Source organism: Haliotis rufescens, unplaced genomic scaffold (genome assembly GCF_023055435.1).
Source record: "Haliotis rufescens isolate VD_foot unplaced genomic scaffold, xgHalRufe1.0.p SCAF_18, whole genome shotgun sequence".
NCBI lineage: Eukaryota > Metazoa > Mollusca > Gastropoda > Lepetellida > Haliotidae > Haliotis > Haliotis rufescens.
In genome coordinates, this window is record NW_025963868.1 from 26,702,352 (window position 1) to 26,719,812 (window position 17,461).

At 40.1% G+C, this 17,461-nt stretch overlaps 1 long non-coding RNA gene across 1 annotated transcript; it reads right to left on the reverse strand.

The window, feature by feature from the left end:
* Positions 1-16,443: 16,443 nt before the first annotated feature.
* LOC125381550 lies at positions 16,444-17,267 on the reverse strand. Its single transcript, XR_007221892.1, has 3 exons — positions 17,203-17,267; positions 16,786-16,884; positions 16,444-16,600 (listed from the first exon to the last, which is right to left on the reverse strand). It is a non-coding gene; the product is annotated as an uncharacterized LOC125381550 (long non-coding RNA).
* Between the last annotated feature and the right edge of the window lie 194 nt (positions 17,268-17,461).

Sequence of the window (17,461 nt, forward strand, 5' to 3'; positions counted from 1 at the left end):
CTGCATCACGTAGGGCCTTCCTACTACATCAAGTTCAAGTTCCTACTACATCAAGTTTCTTAAGCTCGGTTTTAAACAGTTATTCCATGACATTGCGTGTGTGTGTGTGTGTGTGGGGGGGGGGGGGGGGGGGGGGGGGGGGGGGGGGATCTCTCATGATTGCATGATGAATTTTGTCACCAAAAGGGGCAACTTAACAGGGTACATCTGGGACGTTTTCAGGCCAGTCGTCGTTCCTCATTTTGACAACCACCCTCTTGCTACTCGACCTATATACATGCATGACAATGCCAGGCCTCATCGTTCGCATGCAATCGTGGATTACATGAGGGTCAATGCAATAACGACTCTACCCTAGCTAGCAATGAGCCCACATTTGAACCCCCCTTGAACATTTGTGGGATATTCCGGGGCGGCGCATAAGGCACGAGATCTTTCTGTACACTATTACAATATTTACGCCAACTAGAAGTTCTTGTAGACGTGCGTGGGTGCATGGTGGTGTGTATCAGTGCATTGTTGTGTGTGTGTGTGTGTGTGTGTGTGTGTGTGTGTGTGTGTGTGCGTGCGTGCGTGCGTGCGTGCGTGCGTGCGTGCGTGCGTGTGTGTGTGTGTGTGTGTGTGTATGTGTGTGTGTGTGTGTGTGTGTGTGTGTGTGTGTGTGTGTGTGTGTGTACGTGCGTGCGTGAGTGTGTGTGTGTGTGTGTCTGAATATATGCAGATGCATGCGTGCTAACATGATGTTCATCCAGATGGTGCGTGCGTGCGTGCGTGCGTGCGTGCGTGCGTGCGTGCGTGCGTGCGTGCGTGCGTGCGTGCGTGCGTGCGTGCGTGCGACGCATGGAGATTTGTGTCTTTGAATACCGGTGTGTGTGTTAGAGAGATTATAACTGTGCGTAAATGTACATTTCCCGTTTCTCTCAAACAAACGCTTACACACATAAGTCTTGCTGCAGCAGCTTTAAGAAACAATCTATTGAATTCTGTACGTTGAAAAAATATCATACCTATTTTGAAACAGAGTTGTTTCCCCTGGCCTGTGCGCGCTGATGATATATAACAAAAACAACGGGTTAAATGTTGACATGTGAGTAACGTCCGCGTCACAATGAAACGCATAAGAAAAAACGAAACACGTTTCTAACGTTAGTTAATCCGGAAATAAATCCTCTTTCATTCACAATATTGATACGACTCAGTTTCCGTATTGCTTTAAAATAATCAGACGTCCTATATTTAATATTTAGCCATTTGGGTTGCTTTTTCGATGCAGTTTAGTTTTCACGTCAGCACCGTTAACCTCATGTCTCCTGTAGCTAAAATAGCTTGAATACAGGTGATATTGTAGGACTTTCAGCACTTCGTACGAATTGTATGTGTATTATACGTATTTGTTCGAGTGATGTACAGTTTTTGAATAGTGAGGGGCGGTCGTGTAGGATGGTAGTTAAAGCGTTCGCTTGTCACGCCGAAGACTTGGGTTCGATTCCCGACATGGGTACAATGTGTGAAGCCCATTTCTGGTGTCCCCCGCCGTGATATTGCTGGAAGATTGCTAAAAGCGGCGTAAAACCATACTCACTCACTCACTTTAAATGCAGAGGTTACCACAACTTTGAAAACGTGCGAGTTTCGTTGTCTTGTTGTTAAGAATAGTTGGTTGTGCGGTCGTGCGGTCCGAGAGTCTCCTATTACGATCCTTTGCGTGTCATCCATATTGTCATACAGCTACCTTTTCGTAGATACCTTTACACCCAATACAGATCACATAATTTAGTACGTACTTCTGTAAATTCACTCACTATCATGTATAAAACTGTACCACCCTCCGTGTTATGAAGACACGCTTTACAGAAAAACTTAGTACTTATGTCTCATACGCGATTCCCTGTCGCCAGTTAGGAGGTGATTGTTACTTACTTAATACTTATATATGACGATCCCCTAACAATCAATTAGTCAGTGACAATTGCATGGCTCGGTGCTCATGATGTCAACCACTGGATTTTCTGGTCCAGACCCGATTATTTACAAATCGACGTCATATTGCTAGAATATTGCTGACAGTGGCGTTAAATAGCAAATAAACAAACAAAGCGAAAGAATATATACTTCACAGGCATAGTATCGTGTACCAATATCATTCAGATGTTGGTGTAGGGGTAGCCTGGTGGTTAAAGCCTCACCCTGACTATAAATAACCCGCAAGGTGACGGTGTTTCAGTTTCGAACAGTGACTGACAATGTAAACACAACCGAGTGTCGGGAGAAGCTGTTTGAAATCAGTACGCAAACAAGATTACCATCGACCGTCAAACTTCGTATCAACTTGAATGACAAACCCTGCATATCACAAATGGCTCCATATCTAGATATAAGTCAATACATGTTCTGCAGTTTTATCATAAAAAATCGAATCGATCGTGTTTGGCGTCTCGGTATTAGAAATATCCATCTATCAATTTGACAAAATAACTTTAATTTTCTTCCGAAACGACACAAACGAGAAAAAGTAAGGGATAGTCAAGGATGTAGTTTATCTCGCTCCTAACGTCCACGTTTTACGTGTGTTTATCAAGTTTATATTTCTCGAAACTGCCTTTACAATACATTATCGTATGTTTTCTCTTAGATCTCATTCAAAATATTGAAAATTGATTTCCAGATCAATGTTCGCAAAAGTAGCGCACTGGTTTTAGCGTTAGCTCGTCCCAGCACATGGCTACAACAGATGTGTGCTTTTTCCCATGATGTGAAACCTTTGAAATACTTCGAAAATTTGACGCTGGTAAAGCTATTCGATATTATACTACCTAAAAGCAGGTGATATCCAACAATGATAAGTAGTACGTTGTCACACTAGTACTGTCCTGTGACGATGTGTAACGGCGTTGTCGCCAACATGCTCATGCCAGCGACTACCATCAGTAAACCACCGCATACCTATAATTCTTGCAGACAATGACGCCGGTGTTGCGATGATTGTCACGTGTTCACACGGAAATCGTTTCAATGACACCAGGCGGTCGCTCAGTTTGTTTTCATGTCCTGCCTCCCGAAATTACTGTGAATATGTTAAAAAAATTGTGTTTTAATCACACCAAGTCACCCATACCCCATCCCAAAGCTTTTATAACGCGTCAAGTTCACCTCAGACGTGTTATGTAAATAGGCCAGAAGTCACTACATCGTCATGTTTCATATAATAATGTCCGCATAGGAAATATTCGTGGTGAAGTCAGATATGTATTTGAAACATTTGCATTGAAACAAACATTTCGAATTTGTGCAAATGAACAGAAATCGTTTTTTGTGTGTCCGTAGCACGCAAATCATTACTATCACTATTGTTATAAAAGAAATCTGCAAACTTGGTAATTCCACAGTTAGCACTCTTTTTATGTAAACGTAGCTACTCAATGTGCGTTAGCTATGGTTAGGCCATGCAGTTCTGTCACATCTACTTATCATCTGACTTTATATGTAAATCCAGAGGCCGGACACTGGAGCATAACGAGGCAAAATCATCAACGGATAATGACGGCTACAGATACTCAAAGTAAAATACATACCCATATATTTATATTTATTTTACCTCCTAAAAAAATACATATAAGTAAGAGACACATACAAACTTTATAGGAAAGCAAGTTTTGAACAGTATGTACATAAACATTTGCAGATATAAATTGATAACGAGTAAATAAGATGATTATTCAATACAGTTTGACCCTTTAATATCAGTTAAAACGTTAAAAGCATGAGCAGGTTTTGAATAACTGAGACATACAATGTTTTCTTGTCGGAAGCCATATGGTAAAGAGTGAGTGAGTGAGTATGGTTTTAAGCCGCTTTTAGCAATATTCCAGCATTACAACGGCGGGGGACACCAGAAATGGGCTTCACACAATGTACCAATGTCAGGAATCGAACCCGGGTCTTCGGCGTGACGAGCGAACGATTTAACCACTTTGCTACCCGATCGACCCTTTATGGTAAAGAGGGTCCCGAGTACGAACTAGTACATGGGTATTGGTGTCTCCTGTCATCATACTTCTGGAGTATTGTCACAATCGGCATTAAACATTATTCTTCCACATTACTGGGGTCATCATCCTGAGACTACAAAGGACTCCCTGTCTCTTCCACAGTGTCACACATGTTCTGACTCTGAGTGCTAGTTTCATCTTCCTCAATTTCCCCATTCCTTGAATGTGACTCCCCTGCCGGTGGTGGTTTCATCGGTGTGACCTCATCATAGTCAGTGCAATTAGGATTACTGGAAGCACCAATGTTCTTTCTGGACGTCATACCGTCATACACAAGACGAGAGTTATTGATGTCATGATAACCATCTGTGCAGGCAGTGACATAATAGTGTTGTCTGTATTCTAAAAGTCTTGAATCGTCAATGTCAGAATACCCTTGATCAGTCCGCCGCGTTGCAGTTTCGAGAGACGCGTTTGTATGTTCTGTCATGGCTGTAGTGAACCTGGAAAGGATAACAACTTTTGCAAACTGGAGCATCCAATGTGGTGCTTTAAATATTCTTTTTAAAGAAATGTGACATCGTTCATAAACATGTGTGGAGATACAGCATATATTTGTGTTAAAACACAAATACTTAATTAATCGAGAATCATTATTCTCTGGTGTTGACTCTTTGAATTAACATCGAAAGCAATATCAACCGACATACAAACCAAGCACTGAGTCTTACCTGGAAGCCCGGGTATCTGAAACAAGACACAAAACTGCCTTATTAAAACAAGGGAATATAGGATGTGATATGTAATTTGAACTCAACAACTCAAGTGAACAAATATAACGGATATAACGAACTTACTTTTTTGGTCCCGACTATTTGCTGTAGTTATGCTGTATATATGTTTATAACGAACTACGGTTATAACGAACTAAAATTAGTGGTCCCTTTGAGTTCGTTATAACCGTAGTTCGTAATTCAATCACTTGATTTGTCTCTAATTCTTATTTGATAACAAGCAACAGTTAAAACTGGGAAATACAGGATGTTATATGTAATTGGAATACATCAACTTAAGTGAACCAATATGTAAACATTTAATTTACTCACTCGACATGTCTCTAATTCGTATTTGGTAACAAGCAACAGTGATGGACACCGCCAGCACAACCGCAATGATGGCGACCGGAATGGTAACGGAATTGGAAATGGATGTCGTAGAATCTGGAAAAAAATATTTTAAATTATGTGGAAGATACATACAGTTACACTATATATGTGATCGTGACAGATATACATCCGATCATACTGTTGATGGTTTGAAAACAAATGATTTAAACAATTGACACAAAAGAGGCCCTCGAACTTGAAAAGTAATCGTCCGTGTAATAATTGTTTATAAATCATATAAAAGACTTATTCGCATTCAGGTACCTTCCATGTAGCATAGGGGCGGTCGGGTAGCCTTGTGGTTAAAGCGTTCGCTCGTCACGCCGAAGATCCGGGTTCGATTTCCGACATGGGTACAATGTGTGAAGCCCATTTCTGGTGTCCCCCGCCGTGATATTGCTGGAATATTGCTAAAAGCGGCGTAAAACCATACTCACTCACTCACTTCATGTAGCATAGCTAGCTAATATATAGCTGATATATACCTCCTGGCAAGGAAACGCTGATGTCGACGTCAGTTGTTTCCTCCCCACATCTCACGTTAAATGTGTAGATACCAAAATCTTCTTGTGTAATGTTATTAATAGTAAACGTGAACTCCGTGACGTTGTCTGTTATTCCCGTGGAGGAGAGACTGTACTTCGTGTCTCCTGTTACATCTCGGCGCTTTCCTTCTTTGACAAAATACCATTTACTGATGGTAGGCGACGGGTAGTAGTAAACAGTGAAGGAAACATTGGCAGAAGGAGGTTTTCCGCTGATAACTATAATGCCATCTGTATGTGACAGATACTGTCTTTGTTTGGCTGAAATAGATAAGAGATTAAAAATCTAGTTTTCAGGGTATAGTTCATATATATTTTATTGTTATAAAAGTATCATACTAAGTAAGCGTTAACGGAGTCCAAAAGCAACAACACTTCGTGATGTTCATTTGCAAATCATTTCCTAGATCACTTCTCTTTAAAATACAAATGTGACATGAGTGAAAAGGAACGTAACGGTTCAGCACATTAAATAAGAAGTTCTTAACGTTGGGGCATTTAGATTATCGTTATTACTCAGATTCAGGCGGAAGTTCAGAGCTAAAACAATGGTGTCTGTTAGGTACAGAGTAAGAACGTACCCATCACTTCAACATGTAAAGGGCTACTCCACTCTGATGTTAACCCATCCTCTTCAGCCTGACAGGAGTAATTTCCCTCATCACTTCTTCTAACATGTCGAAAGTTCAAATATTTGGTATTTGTACCAGTTTCCACTTGGTTTCTATTTTTCCTTCAGACGTAGGACATGGACAGGTTATTGTGTTCCGGGAGACTCTTGGAGGTTGCAGAACATGTCAGGGTTAACGTGTGCCCTTCTTCTACTGTAGCAGGGGTTTGTAATTTTGGTTTTGCTGGTTCTCCTGACAATTGTTGATAAGGTAAATGTATCATGCAATATGAAAAACCAACAAAGAGTCAAACACACATACAACATTCTTATATAGGTTTAATTGCAATGAAGTCATACATGCAGACAACTTTGGGAAACCTTTGATAGACACTTTTTTAGCTTTCACAGGTTTTTGATAGTTTTGCATCAATCACGTTTATTCTATTCGTCCTATAAGTTATCAAAGGCTCACTTACATGAAATAAACAACAATAAAACTCAATTGTGTACCCGTTATACTTTTTAATTTAGGGTTTCTATAACATGATTTATTTAGCCACTTAAAATTATAAAAATAATAATTCACGTGGATTTCATAGCTTAGAAAATCACTATGGTACTTACGTAAGACTATAAGAAGATGATTACATTCACGCCTGAAAGATCCCACGCTACAGTAGTAATCGCCTGCATCAGCAGCTGTTACATTGTAGAGAAGGAAGCTGAGAGTGTCAAGGGTGAGTGATCTGATCTTCACCCTTAACCAATAGCTTTCATATATGTAGATTTTGCCAGAGAAGTCCAGGGCCAATACGTCTTGATCTTTTGGAGATTTAACGTAGAATATCTGATCAAGGTGAGGTACCTTCAGTGTCATAGGGTTGCTCTCTCTTTGACGGACTATGGTGTACGTCTTGTTCTCATCTTGCTGCCCTGAGTGATGGATAAACACATTGCATCTTAGTTGATGTTTATTGCAACCAATCTCCTGGTCGTCTCTGATAATATACTTTACAATTATGTTTATCTAATATGTTAATCCTATTTCGTAGAAACTTCAGACTAGCATGCCTCCAGTGTTTCCGGTCAACAATCATTAATATGTTATTTTACTTTTATGTTTGAGGATGTAACCTTAACCTACATACGATTTATCCAAAGATGATATTCCTCACTCCAGTCAGATTTGATTCCCTCCAGGTCGACCTGACACGTGTACCTGTCTGTTCCTCGGATTGCATCTGTAAGAGTAAGTTCGCTGGTTTGGTATATCCATGCACTCCATTGTCCACGACGTTTACTCATGTTGTATGTACCTTTATCTTTTAGTCTTGTGTCATTCCTCATCCAAGTAAAAGATACATTCATGTCGCCACGAGTAGCCGGTTTTATGATGGTGAAGCATTTCAATTTGGACGACTTTTGATCTTCTTTTTCTGGGGCTGAGATGTAGGGATTCTGGATATCTGTGTAGAAATATGAGATGAATGTTAAAACAAATATGAGCAAAGCCATTGTTCTGGTCCGTTGTGTACAGAACATTAATGAATATTAATGAATGATCTGCTTGTGGGTAGCCGCTGTTTTTTAAGTAAACATATTTAGTAATTAAATGCTCCTCTAAGACCGCGTGGCGTTACTTTACATGCATTACAGAGAACGTCATCAGTACATCACATGTATTGAAACCAAAGAAATGGACGTTTCAGGATGCCATGTGTACAGTCAATATGAGACAGGAGGCGTCTGATACCAAAGTTTGCAACTGTAGTATTTTTTGCCTTTACGTAGTACGACAATATGCAATGCTAGGCTTTAACGTTCATCTTGGACTAGTATCTGATACATTAAGATGATGAAATGTTTAAAATAGTTTCTGATGATCTTACACGTCACAACAAGCTCCTGCTCACATCCAGGTATTTCTGAGCCAACTGAATCTGGCGATCCACTGTCACACTTATACAGGCCAGCATCTGCCATGGTGACGTTACACACTTCGGCAACGACCCCAGCAGATCCGGTAGGGATTTTGTCCTTGAGGATAACAGTTCTCGATTTATAAGGACCAAGGATTCTTATGTCAGTGTAGTTTACCACATGTATCACGTTAATCCTATTTGACGATGTCCTTATAGTAGTCTTTTCTATTCCTGGCGGAAACCCGTTCCACATCAGCGTCACACAACCTCCATAGCGAGCCTGAACAGAGGCACCTGTTGAAATTAACTCTCAAATACTAGTAGGCCATGCATATACATTATTGCAGAAAATCAAAACCGTACAGCTTGCATTACCTGAAAATATTTGGGTCTTGTATTGTGCAGGACAAATGGGTAACTCTTTTTCTTTGGAATAAAAGGCACAAATGTTATAATAACAGTTTTCATAAATAACACCTGTAAGTCTATTAGTGCATGTATAAATACATATGTGTGTAGGCGTGTGTGTGTGTGTGTGTGTGTGTGTGTGTGTGTGTGTGTGTGTGTGTGTGTGTGTGTGTGTGTGTGTGTGTGTGTGTGTGTGTGTTTATGTAAATACCCATAACGATATACGATGATAAAGATCGTGATGATTCGAAACAGCTATTTAAATTGCAATTGAATGATGTGGATATATAGTACAAAAACTACCATCACGATATTATATCGTAGTAGAATGGACATAGAAATAATTTCCCTCTTCAAAATAAATCAGTCAGACTTGTCTTTGAAGTAGCAGTCAAATCACTGATGGATGACTCATGTGTTTGTTTCCTTTCTGAATTATGCATGTTACTAATATGCATGTTACTAATATTCCTAACAGATACTGCTAGTGAAAATAAAAAATAGCAACAAACGAGCCCCTCACATGCCCCAAAATGTGTCCGAGTGCTATGAATAACTGACATTGATATACGACAACAAAGGAACTTTTCCACTTACTAATCCGTCAGAGTTACATACAGTTTGAAACAGATAGATAAATCGATAAATACTAGAGTTTATCGCTGCAAGTATAGAAAATGTAAAATGTCTTCCTATTTTTAATGAGAACAATCAGTGTAACATTGATATAATATTCACTACGATCAAACATCACTTTCTTCACAACTACTGTTGGAATCGCCTATTTAACCTCAGGGAAATTATTTTTTTTATTCGAAATGATTCGACAAATCGGGTATTTGTTTATCCCAATGTTTTCACTGCGAAATGCACCATCTGTATCAACGGGGTTCCGCTGTATATTCATTTATCAATGATGCACTCTAGAAACACATTTCAAAGCAGCTTACCGTCAGTAAGTGGGGGTTGTCCAATTACGATACAGGAGATAATACACACACTTCGCATTCCAAGACAAGTGTCACGTCCCCCCCCTGCTCTTCATCATGCTGATCAACGTCATCTGCAGCATGTCTAGGTGTCCCAGAGGTGACTGTGAGTCCGATGTGCTGACATGATCATATCAATCCAACACACAGGAATGATCCATCATGATGTGTCATTTATTTCCGGGTAACATTTATTTGGACAACTCTTTTTCTTGCAGATATACTTTCCTGCTTGTAGGTAGCGTTGGTGTTAATGCACAGACATATGTTTACATGGCAAAACTGATTAACAAAGGAGCAACAGGAAACTGCCTTTTGCAAAATGCCACACCATGTGCGAGAAACTTGAACGACAGACATGTCATTTGACCCCACCTCCCACCTCCCATCTCCCCCACACCCACACACATCCAGGCACCCATAAACCCAAGACCACAAACCCCCAGCTGCTAAACTTGCGGGTTGAATACCTGCATGTAAACAACTCTGTGCGGTTTACGATTTATGTATTTTGTGCAAATACGTTTCATACATCAATCAGTGAACAACTCAGCAACACGGCACACATACTACACGAACATATTGCGGTTTGTAGCCGTGCTATTTAGTTTGATTTTGAAACATTATGTGGTGTGTTTATTTATATGTATAATGTTTAGTATGCTTGTTCCCATGGTGCTTTCTAACTCCCGACTCCCCCCAAGGACCAGACAATCTAGTGACGATCATGAGCATCGATCCAAGGTAATGGACTTGCGTCAACCAAGTAAGCGAGCCTGACCACCCGATCCCGTTAGTCGGCTTTTGCGACAAGCATGGGTTGCTTGAAACCTATTCTAACCCGGATCGTCAAGGATGCCAAGCGTGGTAGTATGGTTGGTCCCGTCTATCAAAGTTAGCTTCAGCGGATGCGCATTTCGAACGTAGAAGTAGTTCATGAGTTAGATTTGTCACCGGAATGCTGATACCGGAAGTAGCGCTTCGCGATACTTACGGATCCTACCGCTCGTCCTCATTACGATTCTGTGGACAAACAGACGCGCGCGTCCGTGGCGAAAATGACTCTTGGAGAAGTGGATGTAAAGCTAAGAGAAAATATACATCAGTATATTATGGACATTTAGATAATATACTGTGATAATCTCAACACATAAAATCGATATTTGACTTTTGCCGCAATTACTTTCAGTATACCTGATTGATCCAACGATTATAACGCTAAGTCAGGCAAAGCCTACGAAACAATGCATTATAAATGGAAAGTAAAGCTTTTCTTGTCGCATAGCATGTATATCTCTTGTCATGTGCCACTAATAAACACTTTGTTTTTCAGATCATCTGATCAATAAACATATTCTCAAATAGAAATCAATTCTTGTGCAGGTTAACCACTTCTGTGTTTACCAGAAAGCCACATAATCTCCTCAGCAGGACTTGGGCACAAGTTCATCAGTGAACATGGAAACTAAAGAACAAACTTAATCCTATGACTTAGGCACACATCCATAGTCGGCCAATTCAATTGTCGGGTCGATCGTCTTGAGTGGGCGCCACCGTTTTGTTTGGAGCATTATATCAGTTCTTCTGGTAAACCCAATTCCTGTCTAATGATAGTTCTTTTTCTTTTTTTTCTTCCAGTCTTCTAGATGACCTCGGCTCGCAACGAATTCGCCATGAATAAATAGAAATAGAAATAATTGTTCGGAAAATGTAGCTGATGGTATACGTTTGTGCCTTGTTTTTGTGAGCAAGTGAGTTGGGTTTTATATTCCAGTTTATGGCGTGTCAGCTTAATGTGAGAGGTGAGTCCGAAGTTATGTGAAACCAACGACCACGGGTATTGAGCTGACAAACCTAGAAACATATTCGGGGCGAACCAGGATTTGAACTAACAATTATATGTTTCTGGCTTGCCCAAGAGACACAACAATTGTGACACCTTAGACGACTCGGCCACCATTGGATTATTGTAAGGGAAATTCTCGTGATCTCGCATTCTCGTGTTGTTGGTACATAGCACTTTTTGTCAACAGTCGACAACGGTAGAATGTGACATTTGGACATGATGCAAAATCTCGCAATCTCGCAATCTCACAATCTCGACTTGTGAAATAAGGCCAGGAAAACAGGAAATCCCGAGAACCCGAGAATGGAACATGTATTTTTTTGTCTTTTTATTTATTTTTGTATTTATTTTTTTGTAAATTGATAATTAAATGAAATATGCAATCGTAAATTTATTTATTTACTTATTACAATACATGCGCGCTCGTTGCCGTCAAGAGAAACATGTACCAAACGCTCGAAATCGACAAGTAGCCTGTCGAATCCCCTTTCCTGATGGGGACAAACAACTTAAAATATTTTCACAAGCTATAACGACGTATTTTGACCCATGATAACTGATATAGGCTTCAGAAAGACCAAAATGTAATCCTGTCTGAACGTGATGATTCACACAAAATGTTTATAAAGGTGGTATCGTCAACTGAAGAGTAGTGAACCTTAAACAATACATTACAATATAATACAAAAGATAAGCCCAATACATATTGAGGAAAACGTTAGTGGCATGCTTTCCACTTCCCGGCGTCAGTTTATGTAGTGAAAAAATAGCCGATCCAAAACATGAATATGTTTGTGTGAAGTTATAAAGTTGAGTGTCGATTTTCGCAGGCGCAGTTGTTAGGGTTTGAATACTTCAGGAAATATTTAACAAATTTAGTTCAATGCGTAATGACGCTCCCCGAAAGTACGCGACAATATGGAAATAGAGAGGCAATGTGTTAGTTTCCTTGACAGCCAATGTGAAAGCGATACAAGGTCATGGCTAGTGCATGCACCTGGTACGTTTTTCTTTTTAAAATATTCAGCTTGCATAACATGTATTTATGAAAAATTCCGAACAGTGACTCGTAAAGAGTGAGTGAGTGAGTTGGTGGGTGGGTGGGTGGGTGAGTGAGTGAGTGGGCTGGGGAGTGAGTGAGTGAGTGAGTGAGTGAGTGAGTGGGTGAGCTAGCTCACATCAGTATTTCAGTTACAGCGCGGCTGATCAGATTCGGGAAGTTGTCAACGGGTGAGTGAGTGAGTGAGTGAGTGAGTGAGTGAGTGAGTGAGTGAGTGAGTGAGTGAGTGAGTGAGTGAGTGAGTGGGTGGGTGGGTGGGTGGGTGGGTGGGTGAGTGAGTGAGTGTGTGGGTGGGTGAGTGTGGGTGAGTGAGTGAGTGTGTGGGTGGATGAGTGTGAGTGAGTGAGTGAGTGAGTGAGTGAGCTAGTTCACATCAGTATTTCACTTACAGCACGGCTGATCAGATTCGGGAAGTTGTCAACAACTGGCAACCAACCATTTAATATTTAGGAGGAGACAACGTTCATTGTCCCTAATGCTGCTCTCATAAACGCCTCTTTGTTAAACGCCGCTTAAAACAGTGTCGGCACTATGCAAACCTGGTCTAGAAGTGTCACACCGAATGTCTCATGAATCACATATCACTGGCAAACCATGTCCGACAAAGTGAGTGAGTTGGGTTTAACGCCGCATTTAGCAGTATTCCAGTAATATCACGGCGTGTCTGCTTAATGTGGAAGGAAAGCCCGAAGTCATGCAGGTGTCAGACGTTTACCACTTTGGTGAAACCAACGATCACGGGTATGGTGCTGACAAACCTAGAAACATAATCGGGGCGAACCAGGATTTGAACCCACAATCATGGGTTTCTGGCGTGCCCAAGGGACGCAACTCTGCACAGCGAATCGCGGCACCTAAGACGTCTGGGCCACCCATGCCCCCCTCACCCAGCAGTGAATGGGTGCCCGGTAGGATGAGATGGCAGTGTGTCACACCGAATGTCTCATGAATGACATATCACTCGCAAACCATGTCCGACAAAGGTGTGATCAGAAATTAAATTAAAAACATAAATGTAATGGAACAAAGATGACAAGTAAATCCACATAAAGCCTTTAATTCAAATGCAGTTCATATCAATGAAAGATGTCAGAAATACAATGCTATACAGTAAACTACGGTTATAACGAACTCAAAGAGACTAGTAATTTTAGTTCGTTATAACCGTAGTTCGTTATAAGCATATATACAACATAACTACAGCAAATAGTCGGGACCAAAAAATAAGTTCGTTATGTCCGTCAGTTCGTTATGAGCGTGTTCGTTATAACCGTAGTTTACTGTATATGTAAAGACCACCTTCTTTATTCTGACAAGATGTTATCTTGATATGTCAAGTACTTTCTGTTTCCGTGATCACCGAATCACCACTATACCATTCAGATATTTTTTTTACAAATAATAATAATAATAACAACAACAACAACAACAACAACAACAACAATAATAATAATAATAATAATAATAATAATACAGATCACTTAAGGACTGATGAATCAATATTTATTACACGAATCCTGCTCAGAGGAAACGAATCTAATAATACTGGCAAACATTTATCTGTTTATAGACAATGAAGAATGCACAGTATCCACAAAAATGACAAACCTCAAGCTCGACATAATAATGGTTAAAACAATAATAGCAAATTTATACAGGATTTTGCGCCTGGACTGTGTACGTCTCAAAGCGTATATGAATGAGTTTCGTTGAATAAACTGGATCTCGAATGAATCCCTTTTTATGCAAGTATACTGTCGAGTTCCTCACAAATCCAACATCATAACGATGATGCATCTAGACTTCGAGGCCACTTCAGCACGATCACAACTGATACAACTGTAGCATGTTAAACGATGAATCATTTAACGCAAACATCATAGAATAAAAAGCTTCGATTATCTGCAGGAACCGATTTCTTTGAGCGTAGAAGGCAAAATGGCAGTGAAAATTAATTGAAAGGATCACTGAAAATGACTGATGACACCAGGTGTCCTTGGAAAGAGTTAGCAAGTCCTGCCCCACCAGAAGACACGTTTCACAGCACTACAGCTAGCCGACTATTTAGATCCATGGTTCATCATATTGATTCACGGTGGACACTGACCGTAAACTACAGCAGTCGTCCATGTTAGTTCCGGTCATGCGCATCACGCTGTCTTTCTTAAGTCGTAAGTGTCGCAGCTCGTGGTAACCGCAACTATTCACGTATTCGCGTCTGAGATTGACTCCTTCCTCTCTTCTCTGACTGGAGTCTTGCTGCGGCGGCCGGATATCATCAATTTCGAAGTAGATGCGGTTGTCGGCCTGAGCGAGAGCAGGGGGCCTGTGACAATGGGGTAAATGTGGATGTACATCATTAAGCTGACATTCATAGGAAGTACATCTACATTCTTAGCATCGAAATACATATATATAAAAGCTCGCTAAAACAATATACAAGTGTTATGGTAACATCATTTAAGTCTCTGGGTAACCTATTCTATTAGTGAGTGAGTGAGTGAGTTTGGTTTTACGCCGCTTTTAACAATATTCCAGCAATATCACGACGGGGGACACCAGAAATGGGCTTCACACATTGTACCCATGTCGGGAATCGAACCCGGATCTTCGGCGTGACGAGCGAACGCTTTAACCACTAGGCTACCCGACCGCCCCCATATTCTATTAAGCCCAGTCAAAGCAGATTCTCTAAAATACATGTGAGTATTTCAGAGCTTGTCTATAAAGAAATCTGACAGTTAAATGTTTCAGCCGACATCTTGTTTGTTTTTTTGTTTGTTTGTTTATGTTTAACACCGCATTCAGCACTATTCTAGCTATTTGACGGCGGACTGGACTAGACAGTCCAGTGGTTGACATCATGAGCATCAATCCACGCAATTGGGATACGATGACATGCATCAATTAAGTCAGCGAGCCTGACCACCCGATCCCGTTAGTCGCCTTTTACGACAAGCATAGTGGTCTCAGTATTTTGGCAATCCTAGTCATGGACACCTTTGTAAACCAACACCTGCATGTTCTGTCAGTTATCCCAACTGACCCCCAAGTGTCAATCTGGCAACCTATGTGATGGCATACCATCTAATTATATACTGTGTTTGTTCGTATCCATTACAAACACAAATTGGTCTAGTTGTCTGATCAACCTTAGATTGCTCTGAACGCCTATGTACCTGACATACTAAAGGTAAATTGTCTACACCAGCACCCGAGCGTTCAAGAACATTTCATGTTTGTTCTGTTGCTTGAGTATTCGTGAAATCCTGACACATTCCGAGTTATTTTGCCATGATATATTAAAAAAACACGTAAATGACATAATCGAAAAACAGGGGTACAACATAGAATGTGAAACTACATGATACGGATACCTTCAGTCAAGACAGGTACTCTGGGATTTGGGTCTGTTGCCTTTAAAAAAACACTAATATCATAGTGATTAACACATGAAAACCTACCTTCCGTCAGAGGTTTCTGTGAAAAAGAAAGAAAAGTTGACATTCACTCAGAGCAGCAATTCATCACAATCCATTGCCTGTTAAATTTAACTGATATAAGTCTGAACATGATTCTAATCCTAATGATGTCGTTATATTTACGTTATGTGTTGTGCTTCACACACACATTAATAAGTAGAATGTATATTCAATGTTGCAGAACATCACGCATCCTGAGGTATTGATAATCACAGCAATATCGAATACTACAACAAACGCTTGTTCCGATCCTAGCCTAGACACAAACGATTTAGTGAATGGGCTTCTGTTGGACCCATTTGGGTAATCACACAATATTCTTTGGAGTAGCATTACGACAAGTAACTGTATTAGTTTAACTGCCCTGACATTACACTGGAGCTATTTATATTTTGACTCTCGATTCATTCCTCAATTACAATTCAACAAATGCATATCATGACGTATTTAAACACAGAACAAATCCCACCTTTTCGTCGTTTGAATGTTCTGCGACAAAGCAAGAAAGCGATGACGGAGATGATCACCGTCGTTGCAACCGAGAATCCAATACTGACTACAACAAGGGTCTCCAGCCCTCCTGGAAAAAATGGACTTTAACTGAAATAATTGAAACATTTAACACTGTTTTAACGCGGTTTTTGTATAATAAAACACTTGTTTTGCGAGATACGATATCATCTATCTATCTATCTATCTATCTATCTATCTATCTATCTATTTATCTATCTATCTATCTATCTATCTATCCATCTATTTACACACCTTTCACAGATGCATCAGTCGTTATGGTCAGCTTTTTGCTCGAGTGTGCCGATCCATTAGGTGAGGTGGACATTCCAGAAGACATGCTGTCCTCACTTGCTGAAATAGGCCACGTGAGAGTAACGATATCAGTTACAAAAAGTAACGCAGATATCATAGTTAAGCAATTATGATAAGGAGAATATCGAATTGTCAACAGTACCCGTACCCAAGCCTGACAACATTTACAGCAAACCTTCACAAAAGAATATGTTCTCGTTACTTAAGGATTAATAGGAATGCATCTTTAATTTGTGTTTAACGATCACCACTGACAAGTTTGTTAGCATATATATGTTTGAAGACAGGGACGATTTGTAATTTAATCGAGGAAATATCATACTTGACACATGTCAACACATGAAAATATAAACATACCAGGCGTTGTATCATCATGATCACCGGTTGAGTTTCTGAATGTGACTGGCACAACTGTGGTCTGATCCTCTCTCTCAGTCGAAACGTACGTCGTGTGAACTTTGTTAATGATATTCATATACGTTGAATCAAAATATAGGTGGTGTATTAATTTATAATAACTAAATATTTGTATACAATTACACTACGGAACATGCATAAAGACAATTGTGTCAAAATTTTACTTTTGTTGTTTTGCTGAATGACTGCGTTTAGTTGG